This window comes from Puma concolor, chromosome A1 (assembly GCF_028749965.1).
Source record: "Puma concolor isolate L17-30 chromosome A1, mPumCon1.1.hap2, whole genome shotgun sequence".
Taxonomy (NCBI): Eukaryota; Metazoa; Chordata; class Mammalia; order Carnivora; family Felidae; genus Puma; species Puma concolor.
In genome coordinates, this window is record NC_141667.1 from 223,744,259 (window position 1) to 223,766,141 (window position 21,883).

Consider the following 21,883-nt stretch of genomic DNA (forward strand, 5'->3'; position numbering starts at 1 on the left):
ATGTTACATACTCACATATATCTATACATCAGATAAATATACAGCATATTAATTATGTTATATGTTGCTTAACTAATTATAAAGTATATATCATAGAAACACATTACATTTTATATCATTATATTATATTCGAGATGTTAACATCAAAAGTTCATGAAAGCGCTACGATTTAAAAAAAGGACTGTATATCAGGCCTGCCGGGGTTGTGCAATCTGTGTGCATGCCGCTGGGAACCCCTATAAGCCGCGCAGTGGGGGAGGCCCAGGTGCAGGCCCAGAACCGGGGGCTGATTGGAAACAACTGTTCCCATTGCACAATAATGCCACGTTGTGAAACAAACACCAACAGCCTGCCTTTACTGAAAATTTGACATTTTGTCTATCGTAGATTTAAGAAAATTACTGCATTCAAATCTTTGTTTTGGCTCCCTTTTAAATGTGACACCTGAGGGAATGCCTCATCGGTGTCTCATCCTGGCTCTGTGGCCACAATAAAGGTAGCCGTTTATTCACTAAGCATTTATTAGCAAATGATCCGGGAAGTGGTGCGAGCTGTTCTGTACATTTGCGTTCCAGCTCCTGTCCCGCCCGTGGGTGAGACTTGTGTTCTCCAGAGGCAATTTTCCCAGATCCCGAGGCAGATCCTGTGACTCTCGGCCTACATCACACAAGGAGAGTCCTCTAAGTTGATGGCTGTTGACACAGGACTGTTTAGGGAACGACCTTGGGCACCAGCCTCAGGGCAAAGCTACTGGCCTCATTAGAGTTTTATACTCCCTTAGGCAAGAGTGGGAAGTGTCTTTAAATGTTTTAAATATTTTAATCAATCCACATTTCTGAGCTTTTTACCAATTTCAAATAGTCATCATGCTACTTAAAGTCTTTTATTTTACCAATTAAAATCCATTTACAATATTCACTGTACTAATTAGCAAAGTCTCGGTTATTGACCAAGACGTGGATCATGGCCCCTCTTGTGGTGGCCGCTTTGGCGTGTTCTGGTGTAGCAAAAGCAGACGACCCTTGGAGTGTGGCTTGTTTTTTAGGTCAAGCCTAGAGTGAAGCTTGAACTAGCCGGCACATCCATAACATCACACCATCTTCCCTTTAAATGTGCTGAAGTAAATAACAGACTCCATAACAACCTCCCATGGTGAATGGACAAATTTCTTCCGGGAGTGTGGCCACCTCACTATTAGGCAAATCCACATTTGTTCTTGGCCAGCAGAATTCCAGGGTCGGGGTCCTGGAGGCATCCTCCTGACCCCTGTTGCCCTGGTGGCCCCTCTGCCTTACCGCCACCACCCCCCCCCCCCCGCCCGCGTGCAACATTTGTGATCAGCAACTACCACGGGGCTGTCTAAACATGGTGGTGCTGGGGGAAATCAGATCATGAACTGGAGTGAGTGAGTGAGTGGAGACAGGCTGACCACCTGCATTCGACAATAACAAGGAGACTATGACAAGTCAAGGGGTCACAGGAGGTCTTAGCCAACAGGAACCCATTGCAGGGGAGGCGTGGGAAGCTCAGGGTCCTGGAATCTGAACTGAATGGGGGACTCCAAGCCAAGGAACTGTGACTTAAATGTAAAACCTCACTGAGCCCGGGGCCGATGTGACTGGAGAATAAAGACTGTGCTTAAATCCTCCCACAGACTAAAGTACAGACTGGGACATGACCAACACTAGGCCAAGGTTTGTGGGGTAAAGGAATTATGTCGACTCTTCAGGTGTCCGGAGGGGAGTGAGCATTACAGAGTCCTGGTGCTAGTCAAGATGTGACTCCTCCCCACCGCCACCAAATTCAAGATACAGTCCCTGGAACTTATTTAACAAAAACTTCTGAGATTATGGGTTTGTTTTCTAGGGATCTAAAACCCTACCCTAAAAGAGAATGGCAGGAGTAACTTCTGACTAACCAAAGACACCAGTTTCCTTGTAACTAGTTACCAGTTAGCCAATGTTTTAGTGATAGGTGTTAACGTTAGCCAAATCCTTGCTGTGTCCTAAGCACAACTGCATATTTTATATGCATTCATTTATCCCTATGGTCCAGATAAGAAGACTAAGTAAGGGATTATGCCACATGCCCAAGTTTAGTGGCAGAGTGAGGATTTGAACTGGGTTCCTCCCCAATCCTGAACCTGTTCACCCGCGTTCCCAGACTCTGTGTTGTGGAGCATGGCCAACGGCACTGAAGGATTTCTCAGAAGGGTGCATTTTCTTCCTTGTTTTCCACATAAAAGACCCTCCTGCTCTGCTGACATATGAACCGTTCTTCTCTGCTTTTGCTGAGAAATAACGGGTGCTCCTCTTGAAGTGTCTGACTCTCGAAGGACTAGCAATTACTTTATAAGCCAGAGCAGCTGTAAGCAAGCCACAACTGGAAGAGCTGTCCTTACCACCAAAACAATCTGAGAGTGAGCAACGTGTCCAGTTCTCACCCCAAAGCCCGGCCGATTGTTAATCAAAAAAGTGGAGCTTAAGTGAATGAATTATGAATGGCCTTAACGTGCATTTGCATCTTTGATATTGTTCTATCCCCAAATAAATGCTGGGTTCGCTACTGGCTTGCCCCTTGCTGGTTGGATGAATTTACATCACGTAGTTTCTTTGATTCTTTGTATGCGTGATACTCATAAAATAGAGTTTTGAGAAGATTTTTAGCCCATAAAGGACTTTTTTTGTTATCCATCCTTTCTCCAACCTTCCTTTCAGGGTCTAAAGCATTTTTCCAGGAGAATAAATTGCATGTATGTGAGATTACTTTGATTTTTGTTTTTTTAATGAATTAGAGACATTCATAACAGCCCACACGAGCTTGGCTGAACATGAGAATAATGTGATAAAAGCATAGCAGTGCTTTCATTTGTCCACTAGCATTTTGGATAGGTGTATGATTTCTATTACACGTTTTAAAATTTCGATTATGCTAGCCTAGAAGTCTCTGAAGTTCCACGTAGGTAACTGTGGTATTAAATCGCCACAAAAACCCACGTTGCTTTTAAAATTCAAGGAAATCTGTGTCTTCCTGTAAATTTGGTTTCTCCCATTTTGTCAGGGAAGAAACAGAGGTCCTTGGCATCTCCGTGGTTCATGCCACAGGGGTTTATGGTGAGCACATTTCAGAACTGCAAGTTCCCACACACCACAGTTTCCGGGCTTAAATAGGTGCACAGAACGTATTTTGAAATGAAGAAAACGGTGACGAGTGATGAGAACGTTAGTAAATCAGTCACTGCAAAATGTCCATCCTTAAGAGATTGAGTAATACTTTCAGGGCGCTTGTGTGGCTCAGTCGGTTGAGCGTCCAACTTCGGCTCAGGTCATGATCTCACAGTTCGTGGGTTGGAGCCCCACGTCCGGCTCTGTGCTGACAGCTCAGAGCCTGGAGCCTGTTTCGGATTCTCTGTCCCCCCACCCCCGCCTCTGCCCCTCCCCTGCTTGTGCTATCTCTCCCAAAAAGAAACATTAAAAAAAAGAAGAAGAAGAAGAAGAGATCGAGTAACATTTTCAAAGTTACGAAGCAATTGTGCAATGTGCAGCCACCACACTTGACGATCCCATCAGCATGCAGATTTCAGTGCTACTGCTGCCTTTCTTTCTATCTGAGTACCTTTACAGGTGCCCTAGGGGACCTATGCTTTTCTCCCCTTGTCATTGTCTCCCAACCCAGCAGCCAGATGTGAGTTCTACTCTCAGATCTAGCTGTGTGACCATCTTACAGAATTGTCAGGCTCAACAAAGCAATGTGTGTGAAAGCATTTATTTGCACTCCAGAAATGTGAGGGGCTGCAGTTAGACCCAGCAGTTTTTCAGAAGTTCAAATAGCTATGGCATCAAAAATTAATGAATAAATGATTGACCAGGAAAAATATTTGAGGTAGCATTTTACTTTCCTAAAGTGATCATATCCGTTTTCTCCATCTTCTCCACAGTAACAAGATTGGCCATGTGGGAAGGTGGTACAGGCATAATTTCCTCTTTTTTTTTTTTTTTTTTAACAGCTTTTAAGAGGTAAGAAAACATTTATTAGAACATATGCATCTGGTGTCAATTTGCCCCACACATTTTATTATAAAAACTTTCATATGGAAACATTGAAAGAATTTACCGAGAATACCCATAAACCTACCACCTAGACCCCACCATTCACGTTTTACCGTACTTGCTTTGTTGAGAATCTCCCTATCTCGTCATCTTAGCATCCATTCATTAACTTGTCATATTTTTAAAATACATTTCAAGGTAACTTACAGACATCGGTAAACTTTCCCCTAACTGGCACACATATGAGTAACTAGAGCTTAGAGTATTTTTTTTCCTCTCAATGTCCTCTAACGTCCTAAAAATCACGGCACAGCATGATATTTTTTGGTCTGCTTCTTTGCTCCTGAAGCAAGGAGACCCTCATTTCAAGCCCACTCTAATGCAGAAGCGGACATGTGAAACATACTTGCAGGGCTTCTCTGGGTGAAGCGGGACGGGAGCCAGGAGCACAGGTCCCCGAGCCCCTCATGGGATGCCTCAGGTGCCCTGGATTACTGCACTTGGGTGGGTTCTCTAGCGGCACGAGCCTCGGTTGGATCATCTGTGGAACAGGGCTTTGCAAATAGCTGTTCCCTCAGGTTCTTTCCAGGCTGCTCTGCACTCTCATTCAGTGATACTAAAGCATTGACTGAAAGCCGTGCGGACCTCCCCCTTCACAAATCTTCAGCAGAAAGCTTTCTCTTGTTTTAATTAGCTCAATGCAAGAAGCTTCCTTTAAGACTGTGGGTCTGAAGGCCTGAATTAACTTCCCACACTTGGAATGGAGAAAACCAAAAAAACAAGAACCTTGTCTAGGTGGACGGCCGATTGCAGTAGCCTGAACACTCGGGTGGGCGTGTCAACTGGGTGTGCATGACCACGGTGTCCATCTCCGAGGGCCTCTGCCAGGTCACAGCGGAGAGCACCCTCAGTCCTGCTGTGAGTGAAGCCCGCCTGGGAGACTTAATCTTCTCCTTGTGTCTTAAGACACAGTACTCTTGTGTGTGTGTGGCAGAGGGCAGACCCTTCACTAGTTGGGCAGCAGCCTGGGCATGCGGGTGAGTCTTGGGAATGTGGGTGGGAGTTGAGACTGGAACCAGATGGGCATCGCATGAGCTGGACAACTAGGAGAGTCCAGGCCTGTGCCCCGAGAAGCCTGGGATGCCCAGAGGTCATTCATGCTAGGTAGAAAACACTGTGCTGTAAGCTGCGAGGATAGGACTGTGTCTGAGTCATCTTTATGCCTGGGGCCTAGAAAAGTGAATGGCAAGTAGACAGATGGGCCAATAAATGTTTATGAAAGAAGGGAGAGAGGAGGGGAGGGAGGAAAGAAAGAAGGTGGGATGGGCTGGTTTCCCTGAATTGTAGCAAGGGCAGGGCCACCATCCACAATACTGCTCACTGATTGTCATCGACAACTTAAATCGAGCTCTCCGCTAATGACCACTGTTTGAAATGTGTTTTGACCATGGGGTGCCTGGGTGGCTCAGTCGGTTAAGTGTCCGACTTAGGCTCAGGTCATGATCTTGTGGTTCATGGGTTCGAGCCCCGCATCAGGCTCTGTGCTGACAGCTCAGAGACTGGAGCCTACTTCGTGGATTCTGTCTCCCTCTTTCTCTGCTCCTCTCCTGCTCATACTCTGTCTCTCTCTCTCTCTCTCTCTCTCTCTCTCTCAAAAATAAATAAAACATTAAAAAAAATAAATGCGTTTTGACCATGATTCACAGTAAAAAAAACAACAAAACAAAAAAACCCCCAAAAAACTCTTTAAATGGTGACCCAGTATGCACACATGCATATACACACACAGAAGCACGTGCATGCACGTGCGCGCACACACACACACACACACACATACACACAAGTCTTAAAAATGGGATGGGTACCGATAATTTTCATTCCATTCTACCAATCCCTTTCCATTCCCCAAACACAGGCTTGTAACCCACAGACTGAAAAACTCTAGAGCCAATCCCTTTGATCTCTTCTGGGACATTATTCTTGCAAAGATCACTTTCCTTTCCAGGATCTATAATCTCTCTCTCCTACATGAGAGAGATTAATCATCTCTTCCTACAAACATATCAGGTTTATTCTGTTTTGTAAAAAAGCAAAGACAATTCTTCACTTGACTTTGCTTCCTTTCTAGTGACAGCTCTTCAGGACACCTTCTTTTTTTAGGATGAGCTTTTTAAGTAAGGGATCTATACCTGCTGCTGCTTTTCCATCCAGGCTTTCCTTCCCTAACCCCCAGCAATGGGTTCTCTTCCACCATCTTCTCTCAAAGGATCCTAATGCCCTTTGGCTGTGCAGGTCCAATGCTGTTTTCTTCTCCCTCCTCCTCCTTTTTCTCCTTTTCCTCTTTTTAATTCCTACTCTTCTTGATTGGGATACTTTTGAACCCTATTCTCTTAACAAGGGTCTCCTCTCTTGATATATTGTTCATGCATTCATTTATTTACTTGATTAGTTATTCAGCATTGGCTCAAGGGACATATCAGCAAGTAAAATATGGACCTGGGTGCTAAAGGGAAAACAAAGATTAATTAGATACATCATCCCTGCCCTCCAGCCCAATGACATATAGGATAGGACTTGGATTAACACAGTTAAATGCCTATTGCTAGAGGTTGGAGAGCCATTGGATGGTGGAATGTGGATATGAAATCAACCTTTGGAGCTGGATAGATCTGGATTCAAATTTTGGCCTTGCCAGTTTTTGGCTATCCGATTTAGAGCAAATTATCTTACCTCTCGAGATGTCCACTTCCTCTTTTGTCAATGGTGACTGATATTCATGGTGCCTCCCCACAGAAGTGTTGTGAGGCTACGTTATCTCATTGAATTCTCACGTGTTCCTCTGAGGTAGGTACTGTCATGAATCCCATTGTACAGAGGAGGAAACTGAGGCTCTGAGGGGCCGTACTGTCCCTAAGTGGAGGCCTGAGATATGACCCAGGCACGCTGACTCAAGAATTTGTGATCATGGGGTGCCTGAGTGGCTCAGTCGGTTAAGTGTCCGACTTTGGCTCAGGTCACGATCTTGCAGTTCGTGGTTCAAGTCCCGTGTCGGACTCTGTGCTGACAGCTTAGAGTCTGGGGCCTGCTTCAGATTCTGTGTCTCCCTCTCTCTCTATCCCTTCCCCGCTCACACACTCTCTCTCTCACTCTCTCTCAAAAATAAATAAACATTAAAAAAATTTTTTTAAAAAGAATTTGTGATTGCAAACACAAAGGCACTTTGTCTCTGTGTGTCCCAGAGGCCAGGGTCTAGTCTTTAGTGATGCACGACTAGAAAATAGTTTTATCGGTATTTGCAAAGGTGCCGATTGATAAGCCAGAAGAGTGCTTCATTCATTTACTCTTCAAGAGAGGAGACTGTGCAGATGCACAGGATTCATTCTCCTGTGCAAATCGTGTGGACATCAAAAGATAATAATGGGGGGCACCTGGGTGGCTCGGTTGAGTGTCCGACTCTTGATTTCAGCTCAGGTCGTTGGATTGAGCCCCACATCAGGCTCTGCACTGAGCACGGAGCCTACTTAGGATTCTCTCCCTCAGCCCCTCCCCCTCTCGGTCTCTCTCCCTAAAAATAAAAAAATAATTAAAAAAATAATAATAATGGTAACTACCATCAACTAGGCATGTGCTATTTGCCAGGCAATATACAACTAGGCTCATTGTACCTCACAGCACCCTGAAGTCAATGTTATTAGCCCAGTTTCACAGAGGGGAAGACCAAGACATGGTCAAAACTCAATATAATTTAGCAGCTACTGCTATAGCAGCTGTGACAGCAGCTAAAACACCTGCCCTCATGAGATCTAGACCAGTGTGGACAGGACTAGAACAAAGAATAATAAACAAATAAAAGAGCAGAGATTTAAAGGAAGATGGAGACAGAGTCATCCAGGTATGTGGGGGAAGGGGGAGCCAGGAGAGGAGAATGGTATGAGCAAAGGCCCTGCGGCTGGAAAGTACTTGCCATGTTTAGAGCACAGAGTGAAGGTGGTGGACTGTCCAGCTGGAGGAGCACAAGGGCACAGTGGGAGGACCCGAGGGCAGGGCCGGGACTAGACTAGCGTAATTGTTCATAATAGCTGTAGCAGCAGTAGATGAGATGTAAGAATTTTCCTGGTAGTTCCTGCTGGTAAATACCAGAGACTGGAAATGAACCCAGGTCTCATTTCAGAGATAATATTTTTCATTATTAAATCTCACAAATTCGGGGGTCAGAACAGCTTCAGGCAAAGGGGACTGAGTGTCCCCACAGAGTATTTCATGTCATCTGAATTGCTCCTATTCCAGGGAACTATGCCCAGGAAAGAGCAACCTTTGTCATCGGGGACGTCACAATCGATTCTTTGTATGGCTACGGGTAAAGATGGACGACATGGTCCCGACTGATTGCTTTTTCGGTCAACCCCCCCAAAGTTCCACTCTCTGCATTCAGTCAGGTCATGCTCTGATTGAGTGGGTTAGAGCTTTATTTATAATGGTTGAGTCTAGATCTTTCCTTTTGTGAAACATCTAGTACTGGTTCCCTTGCGTAGAGTCAGCTCTCGTTGTATCTAGATCTTTTTTACCATCTCCGGGAATAAGCTACTTCTTCAGAGGACTCAGGTAATATGCTACATGTGCGGCCTTCGAGGAGTTCTATTGCCAAAAGAATAATTTTCCGCCCCAGGCCCCTGTTTCTGGGGCAGAGAGGTATTTGAAGAACACTTCCATGTGATGAGAGACCCTGTGGTAGAGAAGGGCAAGGGCTTCATAACTAATTTTGAGGAATTTGGGCTTTCGTGGTGAGCAGGCAAATGGAAAGGAGAAGTGTAAGATAAGATTGAAGCTGGAGCTTAGGTAACTGGGAAAAGGGTAAAATGGCAGAAACTGAGAAGTGAGGAAGAGAAAGAAAAGGTCTCAAGCTATTTGGGGGAGGTGGGTTGGGCAGGCTGGGCATCAGAGTACATATGGAGAAGATGCATTCTATTTCAGAAAGGGTGGATTTGTCGTGTGGCTGTGATAAGTCAACGAATTTCACTTGAAGTATTGTTCTGCCTTTTTATTGCCATTAGAGTAAGCAACTTTAATTTACACAGTTAAAAATATTTGGCTTAGTAAATTCATATGTGTATGTTCATATCCCTATGAATTTAGACCAAGGAATTAGGGCTTTATACATTCATGAACAAATATATAAACATTTACCAAAACTCCTTTAAAAGATCAAACAGGATTTACAAATATGAGAGGAGAAAATTAAGAAGCGCTGAAAATGAAAAACTTCAGGTAACTACAGTAATTAAATTAAAAACACATGGAAAATGCAAAAACATAACGAATGCATTTGAAAATTATTTACAGAATATCAAAACAAAACATTCAATTTAGCAATATGCCTACATATTAGTATAGGTATGTTTGTATATGGGACTTTTAATGCATTGAAAACAGTTTACTCTGCAAGAAGTCAGTAATTCAATAGGGCTCGTGGCTATAGAAGGCAACTTTGATAGGCTTAACAGAAGTCATGAACTAGTTGGATATAAAATCAAGTCAAGAAGTGAAATCAGAATGGAAAGCCGTTGTCTAGTCGTCTCAGTTTGTGCTTCGGCCACCATAATACGCCACGACCTACACGACTAACAACAGACACAGAGCAAACCTGACCACCATTTCTAGAGCAGTATTTGAATCATAAGGTTCTGAAAACTCCTGGGTGTTTGGATGTGTGAGGAGTGACATGTGTGGGCAGAGGGTAGTGCCGGGGCAATTGTGAGGATAGGGAGATAAAAAAGAGGATTGAGGGATGGGGAGAGGGAAAATACAGGATACAAGAATTTTCCAGGTTCATCAGGAGGGGCCTTCAGCGGTGTTGAAAAGGGGAGAGACTAGCAGAGGATAAGGTATGAGAACTCACGGTCTGGTGTGGCCATCGGGTGGCTGTGGGGACAGCAGTTCAGAGGTCAGGAGGTCAGTGAGGACAAAGGAAGTCGGGGTAGGTGAGCCGAAGGTGAGGAGGAGGGCTCCTAAGAAAAGTTGATGGTGGTGGAGAAAGGGAGGGAGAGGGAGAGAGGGAAACAGGAGGAAAAGAGGGGAGAGAAGAGGGGGAGAGAGAGGGAGACTGAGAAAAAAGAGGGGGAGAAAAAGAGGGGAAGAGAGAGAGAAGGGGAGAGGGAGAGATGGGGAGAGAGAAGGAGGAGAGAGGGGGAGGGAGAAAGAGAGAGACAGAGAGAGAGAGGAATCCCTCATGTGGGATCTTGTCATAGAGTTTTTCTTGAGAGTTTTGGGAAGGCTGATGTTAATGTTTGGTGACACAAAATAATGTGTGTGCCAGAGACCGACCAGTTTTTGGTATCTGAGCACCTTGAGTCCAGGGATGTGAGGCAAGAGTGGAGGAGAAAGGGGCAAAGGCAACATGTCCCAAAGTATGTTCTGCAAACACCTGTCGCAGGATGTTACTAGATCTTTCCCCCATCTCTCACAAAATGATTTTATTCCTCCCTGTCCCAAAGGAGGGGACTGTCAGCATCCCCTTCCTGCTCAACCAGCAGGCCTGCGGCTAGTTGCTTCATGTTTCCACCCCGTTCTCATTCACTGAGGTGCTTATTTTGTTTTTACGCTGGGCTAGGCCTTCTTTATTTTCCCAACTTATACTTCATTTCTCATTGCTGTGTATGCATGTGCTATAGGGGATGAGTCAGCGATTGAACCAACTGTGCCATTTAGACCAGGAATCCTAGGCAGGATTTGTTACCGCAGGACATGCCTTAGAGTGTCACGTCCTAGGAGATCTCCAACCAGAATAGCCCTTGCACCGTTTCCCAAATTTATGGGACCACAGACCTGTTTCTTCACGGTCTCCTATTCTGTGAGTCGCACTTCGGAGAGCTCCTAGACGAGATGGTAGAAATGGCCAATGACGGGCAGATCCTGTAGAAAAGTTGTAGAAAGTGTCTGAACTCTTGGAGGCCAAGCAGCTGCTCCCAGGAGCTTCTTGTGGCTGGGCATGCAAGGAATAATGGTGCTTCTGGAAACAGGTGTGCCAGGAGGCTGTGCAGCAGGTCTGTGTGCCTCCTTATCCGGGAACATAACAGGAAAGCACTTTATTTTCTTTAGGACCTTGGAGCCCAGATTGCCCAAGGAAGGACACCAGCCTAAGAGGACCTGTGTGTGAAGCCAATTCTAATGGCATGAAGTGCCTGTCATCTGTCCACCTGCCAAGGGGACTCTGGGCTCTGCTTGCTATAGCAAAGGAGCTCAAACTCCCTTAAGCTCTGAGTGAGGATGCCATGTTCTCCAAATGTGTCTAGTTCTCCAGATGTTTTACTGTGCGGCCACAGTATATGGCGCTCTTCCATGGCCATGATCTAGAGAACGTTGCTGTCTTCCTCGGATAGTGGTGGGGGAGGAGATACTTGTGTGGCTCTTCACCAACCTATCAGTGTCACAAATACTTGTTGGGTTTCTGCTGTGTGTTTGATCACTCAATAACCAGGCAGGAGATCAGTTGATACAAAGATGAAATGAAAAAAGCAGTCCCAGGTCTCACAGAGTTTGGAGTCTAGCAGAGGAGACAGACACACAGTGCAAATGCAGTGTGGCAGGACCCCCAATACAGGAAGTTCAGGGAGATGTGAGGCCCGTGGAGGGGCACCCAACTCAGAGGGCCATCCAGGATGGACTCAGAGGCTAGAGTGCTGTTCAGCCTGAGGGCCAACAGACGGATTAACTAGGTAAGGGGGAGCATTTATGAATTCCAGACACGGAAAGTAGGAGTTTGGAAGGTCTTCCAACTAATCTGTTGGAGGATGTGAAAACATTCCACAGGGCTGGAGTGTGGAGTTCTGGGTGAGGACTTCTGGGGTGGGGATGGGGGAGTGAGAGACAAAGCATGAAGCAGGCACCCAGATCCTGTTGGGTCAGAGGTCCTCAAGTCTGCCTGCATGGCTACGTCACTGAAGCCCGGGCCTCTCTCCCAGCCTCTGAGACTTCTCCGGTTCTCTTTCTACACTGATCACCTGTCCTTTGTTCTTCTCTCTGGCTCTCCTTCACTTCCCCACCTTTCAAATCTCTCCTTCAGAGAACTGACGCATCGCGTCAGGAGGGGAGTTTTAGGCCACGCCGGGAGTGACCAGTACCTAGAAATATGACCTGCCCGCTGGAGTGGTTGGTGTGGGAGGAGAGCTAGCCCACGTGGGGACACTGTCCTGGGAAATGACGGTCATGGGAGTCCATCGGAGCCCTTTGGGGCCAGGGGCCCGTCAGGAGTGGCCGTAAGCAGGGCGGAGGTCAAAAAGAGGACAGGTGAAAACCCGACAGCAGGGAGGCTTGGAGCGGGGCAACAGGAGGAAGTGCAGCCAGGTAGCTATCAGCCATGAGCAGGAGGGCGGCCTGCAGGACCACGGCTCACGGAGGGACCTTCTCGCCAGACCTGGGGTCTAGGAGCAGGCATCACACATGTGACTCGCAGTAAGGGAAGAGCATAGCAGCAAGTGTGATTTGATGTTGAGTCACCCGAACTCTGGAACTTAGGCCGCTCTCCGCATATCCTGGCTCCACAAAGCCAGGGAGCCAGACCCAGGCCGAGGCTGCAGGTGGAGGTCAGGGGGCCCCCCTCTCTGGGGAGAGGAGGAATCTTGGCCAGGGAGGCAGGCAGGGCGATACTGTCTCTGCTCTCAACTCTGGCGTCTTGGTGGATGCCGCCCACCTTGACCTCTTGCCCGTCTTCTCTGTGCCTGGCTGACCCTCCCCCTTCCATCAGTTCTCAGCCTAAATGTCACTTCCTCATGGAAGCCCTTCCCAGCCCCTTCACCAGGCCAGGAACCTTGTTTGGGGGCTCCCCCCCCAGCCCCCAGTTGTCTGTAGAGGGATTTGAGCGATTACTTACTCCCCGCCCCTGCCCCAGGCAGGGAGCTCGGAGCAGGCAGGGCTCTTTGCTCACCCTGGTACTGTGGCACCCGGGAGCATCAGCAGGAGCTGAAAGAATGAGTCAATGAATATTCGCATAGGCCCACAGGACTTCTCTTAGATTCCCGTGACTGCCGTTTCCACAGGCATAAAAACAGTTGTTTAACTGCCCACTTTTCTCCTTCCGTGTGTGCATGTTTTATCTAGACTCTGATCGCCATCAAAATAAGAAGATTGAGAATATGAGGCAAACGACAATGGTCCCTCCTCTGGGGGTTCGCTTTCTGCGGTTTTGGGTACCTGCAGCCAAGCCCAATCGGGAAGCAGGTGATCGATCCTCCTCCTGACAAATTGGCGGATGATCCATAGCGCCTAACGCCACGTCTCAGCGCCTTCCGTTGTCCACCTGCCTTCGTCTCATTGTCTCATCGCGTAGGCATTTAATCATCTCACATCACTGCAAGAAGGGTGAGTAGAGTACAATAAGATGTTCTGAAAGAGAGACCACATTCACATAACTTTTATTGAAGTCTATTGTTGTAATTGTTCCATTTTATTATCGGCTGTTACTGTTAGTCTCTCCCCCTGCGCCTAATTTACAAATTGAACCTTTTTCACGGGTATGTACGCACAGGAAAGGGCATAGGACAGGTAGGGTTCGGCACGACCTCAGTTTCAGGCATCCCCTCAGGGGCTTGGCACGCGTCCCTCAGATAAGAGGGGACAGGGAAGCCTGCGTGCGTGGATACTTCCCCCACCGACCTGAGCTCCCCATTGCCCCTGGGCAAGGTCGTATTGCAGACGTTAAATGAGCTTTGCAAATCTTCAGCTGAGGGAGCCAGGAAGAAAGGGGGCGTCGGCTCCGCTTGGTGCAAAGCCCCCCTTCGTCACACGCGTGCCGCGTGTCGCCTGCAATCCTGACAGCCACGCGGTGCTCAGGTGGAGGTGACGCGAACGACCCAGGTGACGCGTGCGATTACATTTGTGAAAAGTAAGCTCCTCCACGAGGCAGCAAAGCGCGTCAAAATGAACGCCGCATTCAGGCCAGCGCACGGAGCAGTCGATATTGCTGTGAAAGCTCTTTGTTTCTCTCTGGCATGCGGGTGCGCAGGCTTTGATGTTAGAATTTTGGCTCATTAATAACTAATTTACATTTCCCAGACAGCAAATTGTGATCTGACACAAATTTATAAAAGAACTCCAAATGGTGAAACTCTCTTATACAATGAGTCCTTTGTGGGTTTTTTTTCCCCCTTCCTAAACTTAAGGAGTTTGTGATTAAAATTTTAATGCAATCATTGAAATCTCATGGGCTACTTAAAAATAAAACACCATGTTATTTCCTTCCTCTCAGAGATCATGACAACTGGCTGCTCCTCTGTGGGTGTTTTCCAATTGCTTTTTCATCTGCTCTGAGCCGCGGATAAAGTACGATGTCCTCGGTGAACCAGGGGAAAGGCATGGCCAAGCGGTTGGTCGTAGCAGAAGGCAGTGGTGCTGTGCTCTTCTTCGGCTTCCTGATGCTTCCTTGCAGGTTGCGGGGTTGGCATATTTGTATTGCATTGTCTGGCTGTCTCTAGGAGCTCCCAGGGCTGATTCTCTCCAGGTGCCTCGAAGCCTGAATAGGTCATTTTGGAAACAAAGATGGCCTGATCAGGGCCATCGAGATAAGGGATGTTACGTGTTTGTTTTCTCTGGCCTACATCTTGGAGGACCCGCCGCCTCATGGAAAACATGGCAGGTTTTTTGGTATTTTACCCCATGGTTTTTTGTTTTTGTTTTTGTTTTGAGAGAATACGGAGGTCAAGGGAAGTTGCAAACACGCTATTGAGAGACAAATCTAGGTGCATCTTGCTTCCCTTCCTCACCCCCGCCCCTCCCCCCTCCATCTTTGCCACAAGCTTTGTCATCCTGTGAGTTAATGACTCACCGCTTAGTTGGGGAGGCGAGGCAGGGCTTCTCTCCTCGTGTTGGAAGGAGAAAATGCCATGTGCGTCCAGTCACCTGGAAACACCTTCCCTAGACCACAAAGGGAGGTCTGTGCCTCTGGGAGGTGAGAAGGTAGACCTGAGAAGTGGACCGGAGAGCTGGCCCTGGGCAGGGCAGCAGGGTGGGGCCGGGGGAACAAGACAGCGGGTAGCTTAACCGATTGCATCACTTCTGGCAGGAGGCTCTGTCTACCGAGTTACTCTCTGCTTGGAGAAAGGGTTTAGGGAACAGCCACGGGCTTGTTGTGTGGAATGGAAACATACCCAGAATGAAAAGATTTTGAAACTGGCACCACTTGAGGTCAGATTTAAAATGGTCACACAGCATGAGCCAAATTGACTCCATGCAGAGAAGCACCGAGCCACCCCAGTTCCCTATATTATTTTAATAACAGAAAGAATGTATTAGGAATTCCAGGCGAGACCTCCACCTGGGCACAGTCCCAGATTCTAACCCATCTCTTCGTGCCTTTTCAAATGAGCCTTTTACAAAGAGGCTGCTTTTCTCTCCAACCTCTTCCGGACCAATGAAGGAATCCGAGATCCCCCTCCCAGCTTGCGTTGTAGGAAGCAAGAAACCGGAGAACCCTGCTCGGAGCAGGAGGCTCTGTGCACAGTTGCTAAGAAAACGGCACCGCTGACTGGGGTGGTCTTTCGTTTGTTAAATTAATTAAGCAAGGAGGCCATCACACTGAGGTGGTTCTAATGCCACGGACACCTTTGTAAGCACACCCAAACCTAAGCCTGCAAGTGCCTCAAGGTTATAACATCAATGCATCAAGGACAACCTCTCACAAACAGCCAGCTAGGCTCTAAGCTATAGCCGGCCAATAATTTTCTTACTTTGCTTCCACCTTTTCTCTAGAAAAGTCTCAGCCAAGTGCCTGCCTGTGGAACGCTCCTAAACACTCCCAGTTTGGCACGGTCTGATAGGAATAGAATTTTGCTCAAATAAACTTACAATTTTTTAATATGCCTCAGTTTATCTTTAAATTTTTTTAATGTTTATTTTATCTTTGAGAGAGAGAGGGAGAGAGAGAGAGACAGAGTGCAAGTGGGGGAGAGGCAGAGAGAGAGGGAAACACAGAATCCGAAGCAGGCCCCAGGCACTTAGCTGTCAGCACAGAACCTGACTCGGGGCTCGAACTCATGAACCACAAGATCATGTCCTGGGCCAAAGTCAGACGCTTAACTGGCTGAGCCACCCAGGCGCCCCGACCTCAGTTTATCTTTTAATGGGTTCAAAACAACAGGGCCTCTCCTGGGAGATGGCATGAGGCACAAAGCCCTTTGCCCTGGCTTGAATGTCAGGGAACCAAGAGGGGACTGAACTGGGGGGTGGTTTCTGTCCGAGTCAGAGCGACAGCTTAAAGGGGATGTCACTACATTCACCAGTCCATTCGCTCCACTGAAACGGCAGGAATCCCCCAGTGTCTGCAGACTGCTCGGAGAGCCTTGACGGAGTGAGGAAAGCCTTCGTGTCCTGACAATAATTAGGGTCTCTCTCAGCACCTAGAACGTTGCTGACATTTAAAACAGAATGCTGCTGTCACGCTTGTTAATTTTACCCTCTTGGGTCCCAAACGGCTCATATGACACTTGACTATTTTTCCACATCACAGAGACCAGACTGGATTTTCTCGGAAGGCAATCAATTCTATTCCCAGCCCGAGAGGGACCAAAAAAGCAAAAAAATCTTATTGCTATAAACACGATAGGTGCCGCACTCAACTTCTGCGATCTGTGGGTAGTCTTTGGAGTCAGTTTAGGGTTGAGTGTTAGTTCCACCGCTTGCCTTGCCGCTGGTGAGCTTGGCCTTGTTACTTAATCTTCCTCATTTGTATGAAGCAGATGATAAGAGTTGTTAAGCAGATTAAATGCAAAGTTCTTAGCACATAGCCTGGCACATAGTAAGTGCTGCAAGGGGGCTGCTGGTATAATTAGGAGGCTTACCATGGAGTTAGGCATAAGAAGCCTCTGGAAGGGGCATCCGCTAAAATGATGAAGCAGGAACACCCTGAGCTACTCCCCTTATTGCCAATTCTGGGGGGATGTCACCATTGTTATTCATTGTTATTCAGGCGGTCAGCTTTCTGGGAGGTGTTTATGGCAGAGCCCACAGCCCTAGCCCGCATAGGACGAACCCTTTCTCTTTAGCAAGCCCAAGTATGGAGGATAAACTCCTAGAAAGGAAGGACCTCATGTGGTTTTTTACACCCCATTTTATGGCCAAGCAACACTTGGCATATTGTGGGCACTGCGTGAGTGTTTGTGGAAGGAAGTAATGATGGAAGGGGCAGAATGCAGAGGGCCGTGTGGCTATTCCTTGGTCAGACTCAGCTCGCCTTCTGCTGAGCACATCGGAGGGAAGCAGAGCTCATTATCAGTAGATACCGACTTGGTTCTTAGGGACTTGACTTTGGACACTTGCACAAAGTAAGATCTTTCTGTTATTATTCAAAGAAGCAGGTGTCTTAGAGCAGAGACTTCTCAGGGTGTAGAGAAGTAAGAAACGGTCCAGGTGAGAACTATATCTTGGTTATACTGTGTAAGGGTTTTCAATAGTTTCTTAGGGAGAGAAAATTTAGGATTGAGTTCCATTGTCTAAGAATATCTAATAAAATACGAAACCATTGTCATTATAGAGCATAAGCCAGACACCCCTTCTGCGTCTTCTTGTCAAGTGCATAAAGTTTTCAGTTACAGACTTCTTTGCAATATCAAGATTCTGATGCCCAGATGGGTCAAAACTAGGTGTCTTAAAAATCTTAATTCTGTTTTGGCGTGATACATGGTACAGAGGCCTTGTCAGCACTCAGTGATAAATACCGTGTGTTATGTTTTGGCTTTGTTAATCTATATTCACATCCCTACTTTTGTTTTAGCCTCACGTCATTCATGAGAGGTTAGCAGGACAGGTAGGGTGACTAGTAATGTCCCGATTGTATGGCTGAGGATGGCAGGTTCTAGTTTACCATGTCTGCGAAGGGGTGGATACAGGGCCCAGCTGGAACCAGCACTCAGATTTCCCCAGCACAGAGCTCTTTGTCTGTATCCCATATCCTGGTTTAATCCCCCCGGACTGCGGGCCTTGCACCTGCAGGCATGTCTGGGCCACATCTCTCTCTTTTAGACCAGTGGGTGGGTGATGGCTGTTGTAAGGAAGGACCCTGGAGGGGACTGTGATAATACCTGGTAAAGATTAAGGTGGGGAGGAAGGAGAGAACTTTATTTTTTTTTAAATGAGTTTTGTCCTCAGTTGACTATTTCTTCTTTTTTTTCTTTTATTTAAAAAAATTTGTATATGCATAATTTATTGTCAAGTTGGCTGACATGCAGTGTGTACAGCGTGCTCTTGGTTTTGGGCGTAGATTCCCGTGGTTCTTCGCTTCCGTACAACAGCCGGTGCTCATCCCAACAAGTGTCCTCCTCAATGCCCATCACCCGTTTTCCCCACCCCTCCCCACACCTCCCATCAACTCTCAGTTTGTTGTCTGTATCTACGAGGAGAACTTTTAAACCATCCATGCATACTTGGCTTTCGCTTACCAGCTATGTCAGTGTCTAGAAGATCTTGAGCCACGGGGCAGGTGCTGGACCATGGACCATGGCCTCTACGAACAGAAAAAGCAGCTGTGCCTTGTCCAGTGTCTTTGCACATCCAGATCCAAAGAACGTGGGAACATGATGATGACCACGGTGCCAGGTGACAGCTACAGCCACCACATTCTTTGGCTTTCATCAGATGACTAGCCTGTCCAGACAGAGCAGTGCCTTGCCGTCTAGGCCATTTGGTCAGTCCTTGGAAGGGCCTGGCCGCCTGAGAGTCAGCACAAAGCAGTTGGCGACAATTTCTCTAGCAGCTCTGGCTGTCGTGGTGAGTCTGCTGAGAGTTCATTCAGGATGCAAGTCTTGTGGCCTCTGGGATGCTTATGGTTGGTTGAAACCCAGATTGGATGGACCCGGGAGGAGAATTCTTACATGAGCACTTTGTGAATATACAACGTAGGTGGATTGAGGTGAGAGGGGACAGCCAAAATTTTAGCTCACGATGCTGATTGCTATCTCACAATGAGAGGAAGATGTTTTTAATCACGTGGAAACTGCCTCACTTTGCATGGGAGAGGCATTAGGATCTTCCATTGCCATCAATCTTGCATTGCCTTGAGGTGAGGGCTGTTAGAAGAGCCAGCCTGACACTGTGCCTAGCACCTGGGAGAGCTGTGTGCTGTGACCAGAGAGCAGAGGCCTGCTGGCAGCCTGTTTCCTTGTTCTCATCAAGCCCGTCTGTGACGTCAAGGGGGTTCTCGTCATGACTCCCTACTTACCCTTCTGCTTCCTTCTTTCCCTGATGTGAAACTCAGAAGATCAAGTCATGTCACTCTTTGGTATCTTTGAAACGCATCTACTTAGATATCAAATAAATGTAGCAGTTTATTTTCTGAAGTGGATTTGACCCATTAGACATTTTTAAGTTTATTTTTATTTATTTTTGAGAGAGTGAGAGCACAAGTGGGGGAGGGGCAGAGAGAGAGAGAGAGAGAGAGAGAATCCCCAGTAGTCTCCATACTGTCAGCACAGAGCCCGATGCAGAGCTGAAACTCACGAACTGTGAGATCATGAACTGAGCTGAAACCAAGAGTCTGACACTTAACTGACGGAGCTACCCAGGCACCCCTGTTTTTGTTTTTAAACAATGAGGGTAGTCTCTGAATCCTGGAGGCCTCAAGTGAGAGTTCTGGGATCCTCCTTGGCCACTTTCTGTCTAGAGCTGTGGCTTAGTAATGTGCACTCAGAGACTGTGGTAACAGATTCTTCTCTGTGGGCTCCAGAGTGGCCTTGGGAAGGCCACTGTCCATCCCCTTGTCTTGGTACCATACTTCTCACCTTGTTTCCGAAACCAAATTTCTCAGGAAATCTGGAAGTCATGTCTAGTGATTTCTGGAAAGATGTGCGTCTTCGTGCAACCATTCTGATAGATTTTATTGAGCGCCTTATGTACAGAGAAGAACAGGTTGGAGCAATAGAAAAAATGCCCAACTGGGAGTCACGAGGTTCCTGCTTTGGAAGACAACATGGCGTGCAGGAGCCAGGATGGCCTTTGGAGTCAGACAGACCGTGGGGCAAATCTTAGCTCTCTAACTACATGACTGGGCATACTGGTTTTCTGGTCTGTCAAACGAGGCTGAAACCACTGCCTCCTAAAGTAGTTGGGGGGGGGGGAGGGGAGGTTACATGAGGTGATATATTTGCTGTTGCCTCCCAGATTAGTATCTCTAGTACTGCCAGTGCAGACCTGTCTCCTGAGTTTCAGACCTCAGTGCCCGTCCACACTTCGTACCAGCATGTCCCAGGCTGAACTCGGTCTTCCTCTCCCTTCTCCCCCAGACCGAACTATCCCCTTCCTCCAACATTTCATTTCAGTGAAGGGTTTCACCTGGCCTCCTGGAGCCTTCGCAAGTCTTCCTTCTCCCTCAGTCTGGAAAGTTCCATCAGTCACCAAACCCTGCCGACTCTGATCCCCCTGCCTCCTCGTATTCTGTCTCATCCTCTCCACCCAAGACCACTCTTTTTTTTTTAAATTTTTTTTTTTTTCAACGTTTATTTATTTTTGGGACAGAGAGAGACAGAGCATGAACGGGGGAGGGGCAGAGAGAGAGGGAGACACAGAATCGGAAGCAGGCTCCAGGCTCTGAGCCATCAGCCCAGAGCCCGACGCGGGGCTCGAACTCACGGACCGCGAGATCCTGACCTGGCTGAAGTCGGACGCTTAACTGACTGTGCCACCCAGGCGCCCCCACCCAAGACCACTCTTAATCCAGCTCCTCAGCATTTCTTGCCTGGGTTACTGCACTACATTCCACTGTAAAATCTATACTACCTTCAGAGTGAATTTCCTGGTGTCACACATCTTAAAAGTCCATCATTCCTTTCATGAACTTCAAGGGTAAATTCAATTTCCTTGAGCTGGGAAGACGTGCTCACCACGAGCCGTGCCCCTCCATTCTCTCTAACTCCAGCCCTCGCCTCTGCCGTGTTCTTGCTCTAGGCTGACACCAGACAGAAGCCCTCCCTGTTCCATAGGAGCGTCAAGCTCTCTGCGACTCTCCTCTAGGGTTCTCTCTGCCCGAAACACTTCTGCACTTGTGTGTACCTGGCTCACTCCCAAACACCGTTCAAGATTCGGCTCCGGTGTTACCTCCTCTTGGAGGAGCTTTTTCAAGCAGGCTGAGTTAAATCCTTTCTTTCGGGGCCATTACCATTTCATCTACTCACGCATTTATGGTCATGGACTTTTCTGGTCACCTTCCCTAGCAGGAAGGTTGGCAACATTGGCCCCCGCACAATGTTAAGCATTGGTGGACATTAAGTATGCATTTCTGGAACAAATGATTGAAAGGTATTGAAAGTGACTAGTACAGAGCCTGGTTTATGGGAGGAGCTCGGTAAAAGGATCTTCTCTCTGATTTTGCCGCTAAATAGCTAGTTGACTTGGGGGGAACCCTATCACCTCTTTGGGCCTCAAGGCTTTCATGAGAAAATAAAATTCATAGGTAATTTAACATAGACACATCCATATATATATATATATATATATATATATATATATATATATATAATGTCAAAAAATCAACAGGGTGTAAACCTAGTAGTAAGAAATGAATGGCAGATAATTTATAATAAAAGTTCATGTATAATGACACCAAAAGACATAATGAAGTGGTCAGATTCTTGCACTTGGCTTGTAACAGGTAAATCTGGCTTTCAGTTAAGACCAAGTTGTGCTTATACTTTTTCTTGAAATTTCTCATTCGGGAATGAAAGCTAAATAAAAATATTCAAGTAGAGTTAACTGTGAGGGGGCTGGCTGAAAATGCAGACTGATAGAGATGTTTTTGTCATGGTGACTAACACAATGCCCAGTACCACAAGTGGCAATGCTGTTGGTGACATGATTTT

The 21,883-nt window shown here is 47.0% G+C and overlaps 1 long non-coding RNA gene across 1 annotated transcript in view; it reads left to right on the forward strand.

Annotated features, from left to right (window-relative positions):
• Positions 1-21,883, forward strand: part of LOC147584801 (uncharacterized) — a 349,116-nt gene that overhangs the window by 134,173 nt on the left and 193,060 nt on the right. Inside the window, exon 3 of the long non-coding RNA XR_015253535.1 lies at positions 13,143-13,403. This is a non-coding gene — a long non-coding RNA (uncharacterized LOC147584801). The remainder of the gene's footprint in view (positions 1-13,142; positions 13,404-21,883) is intronic.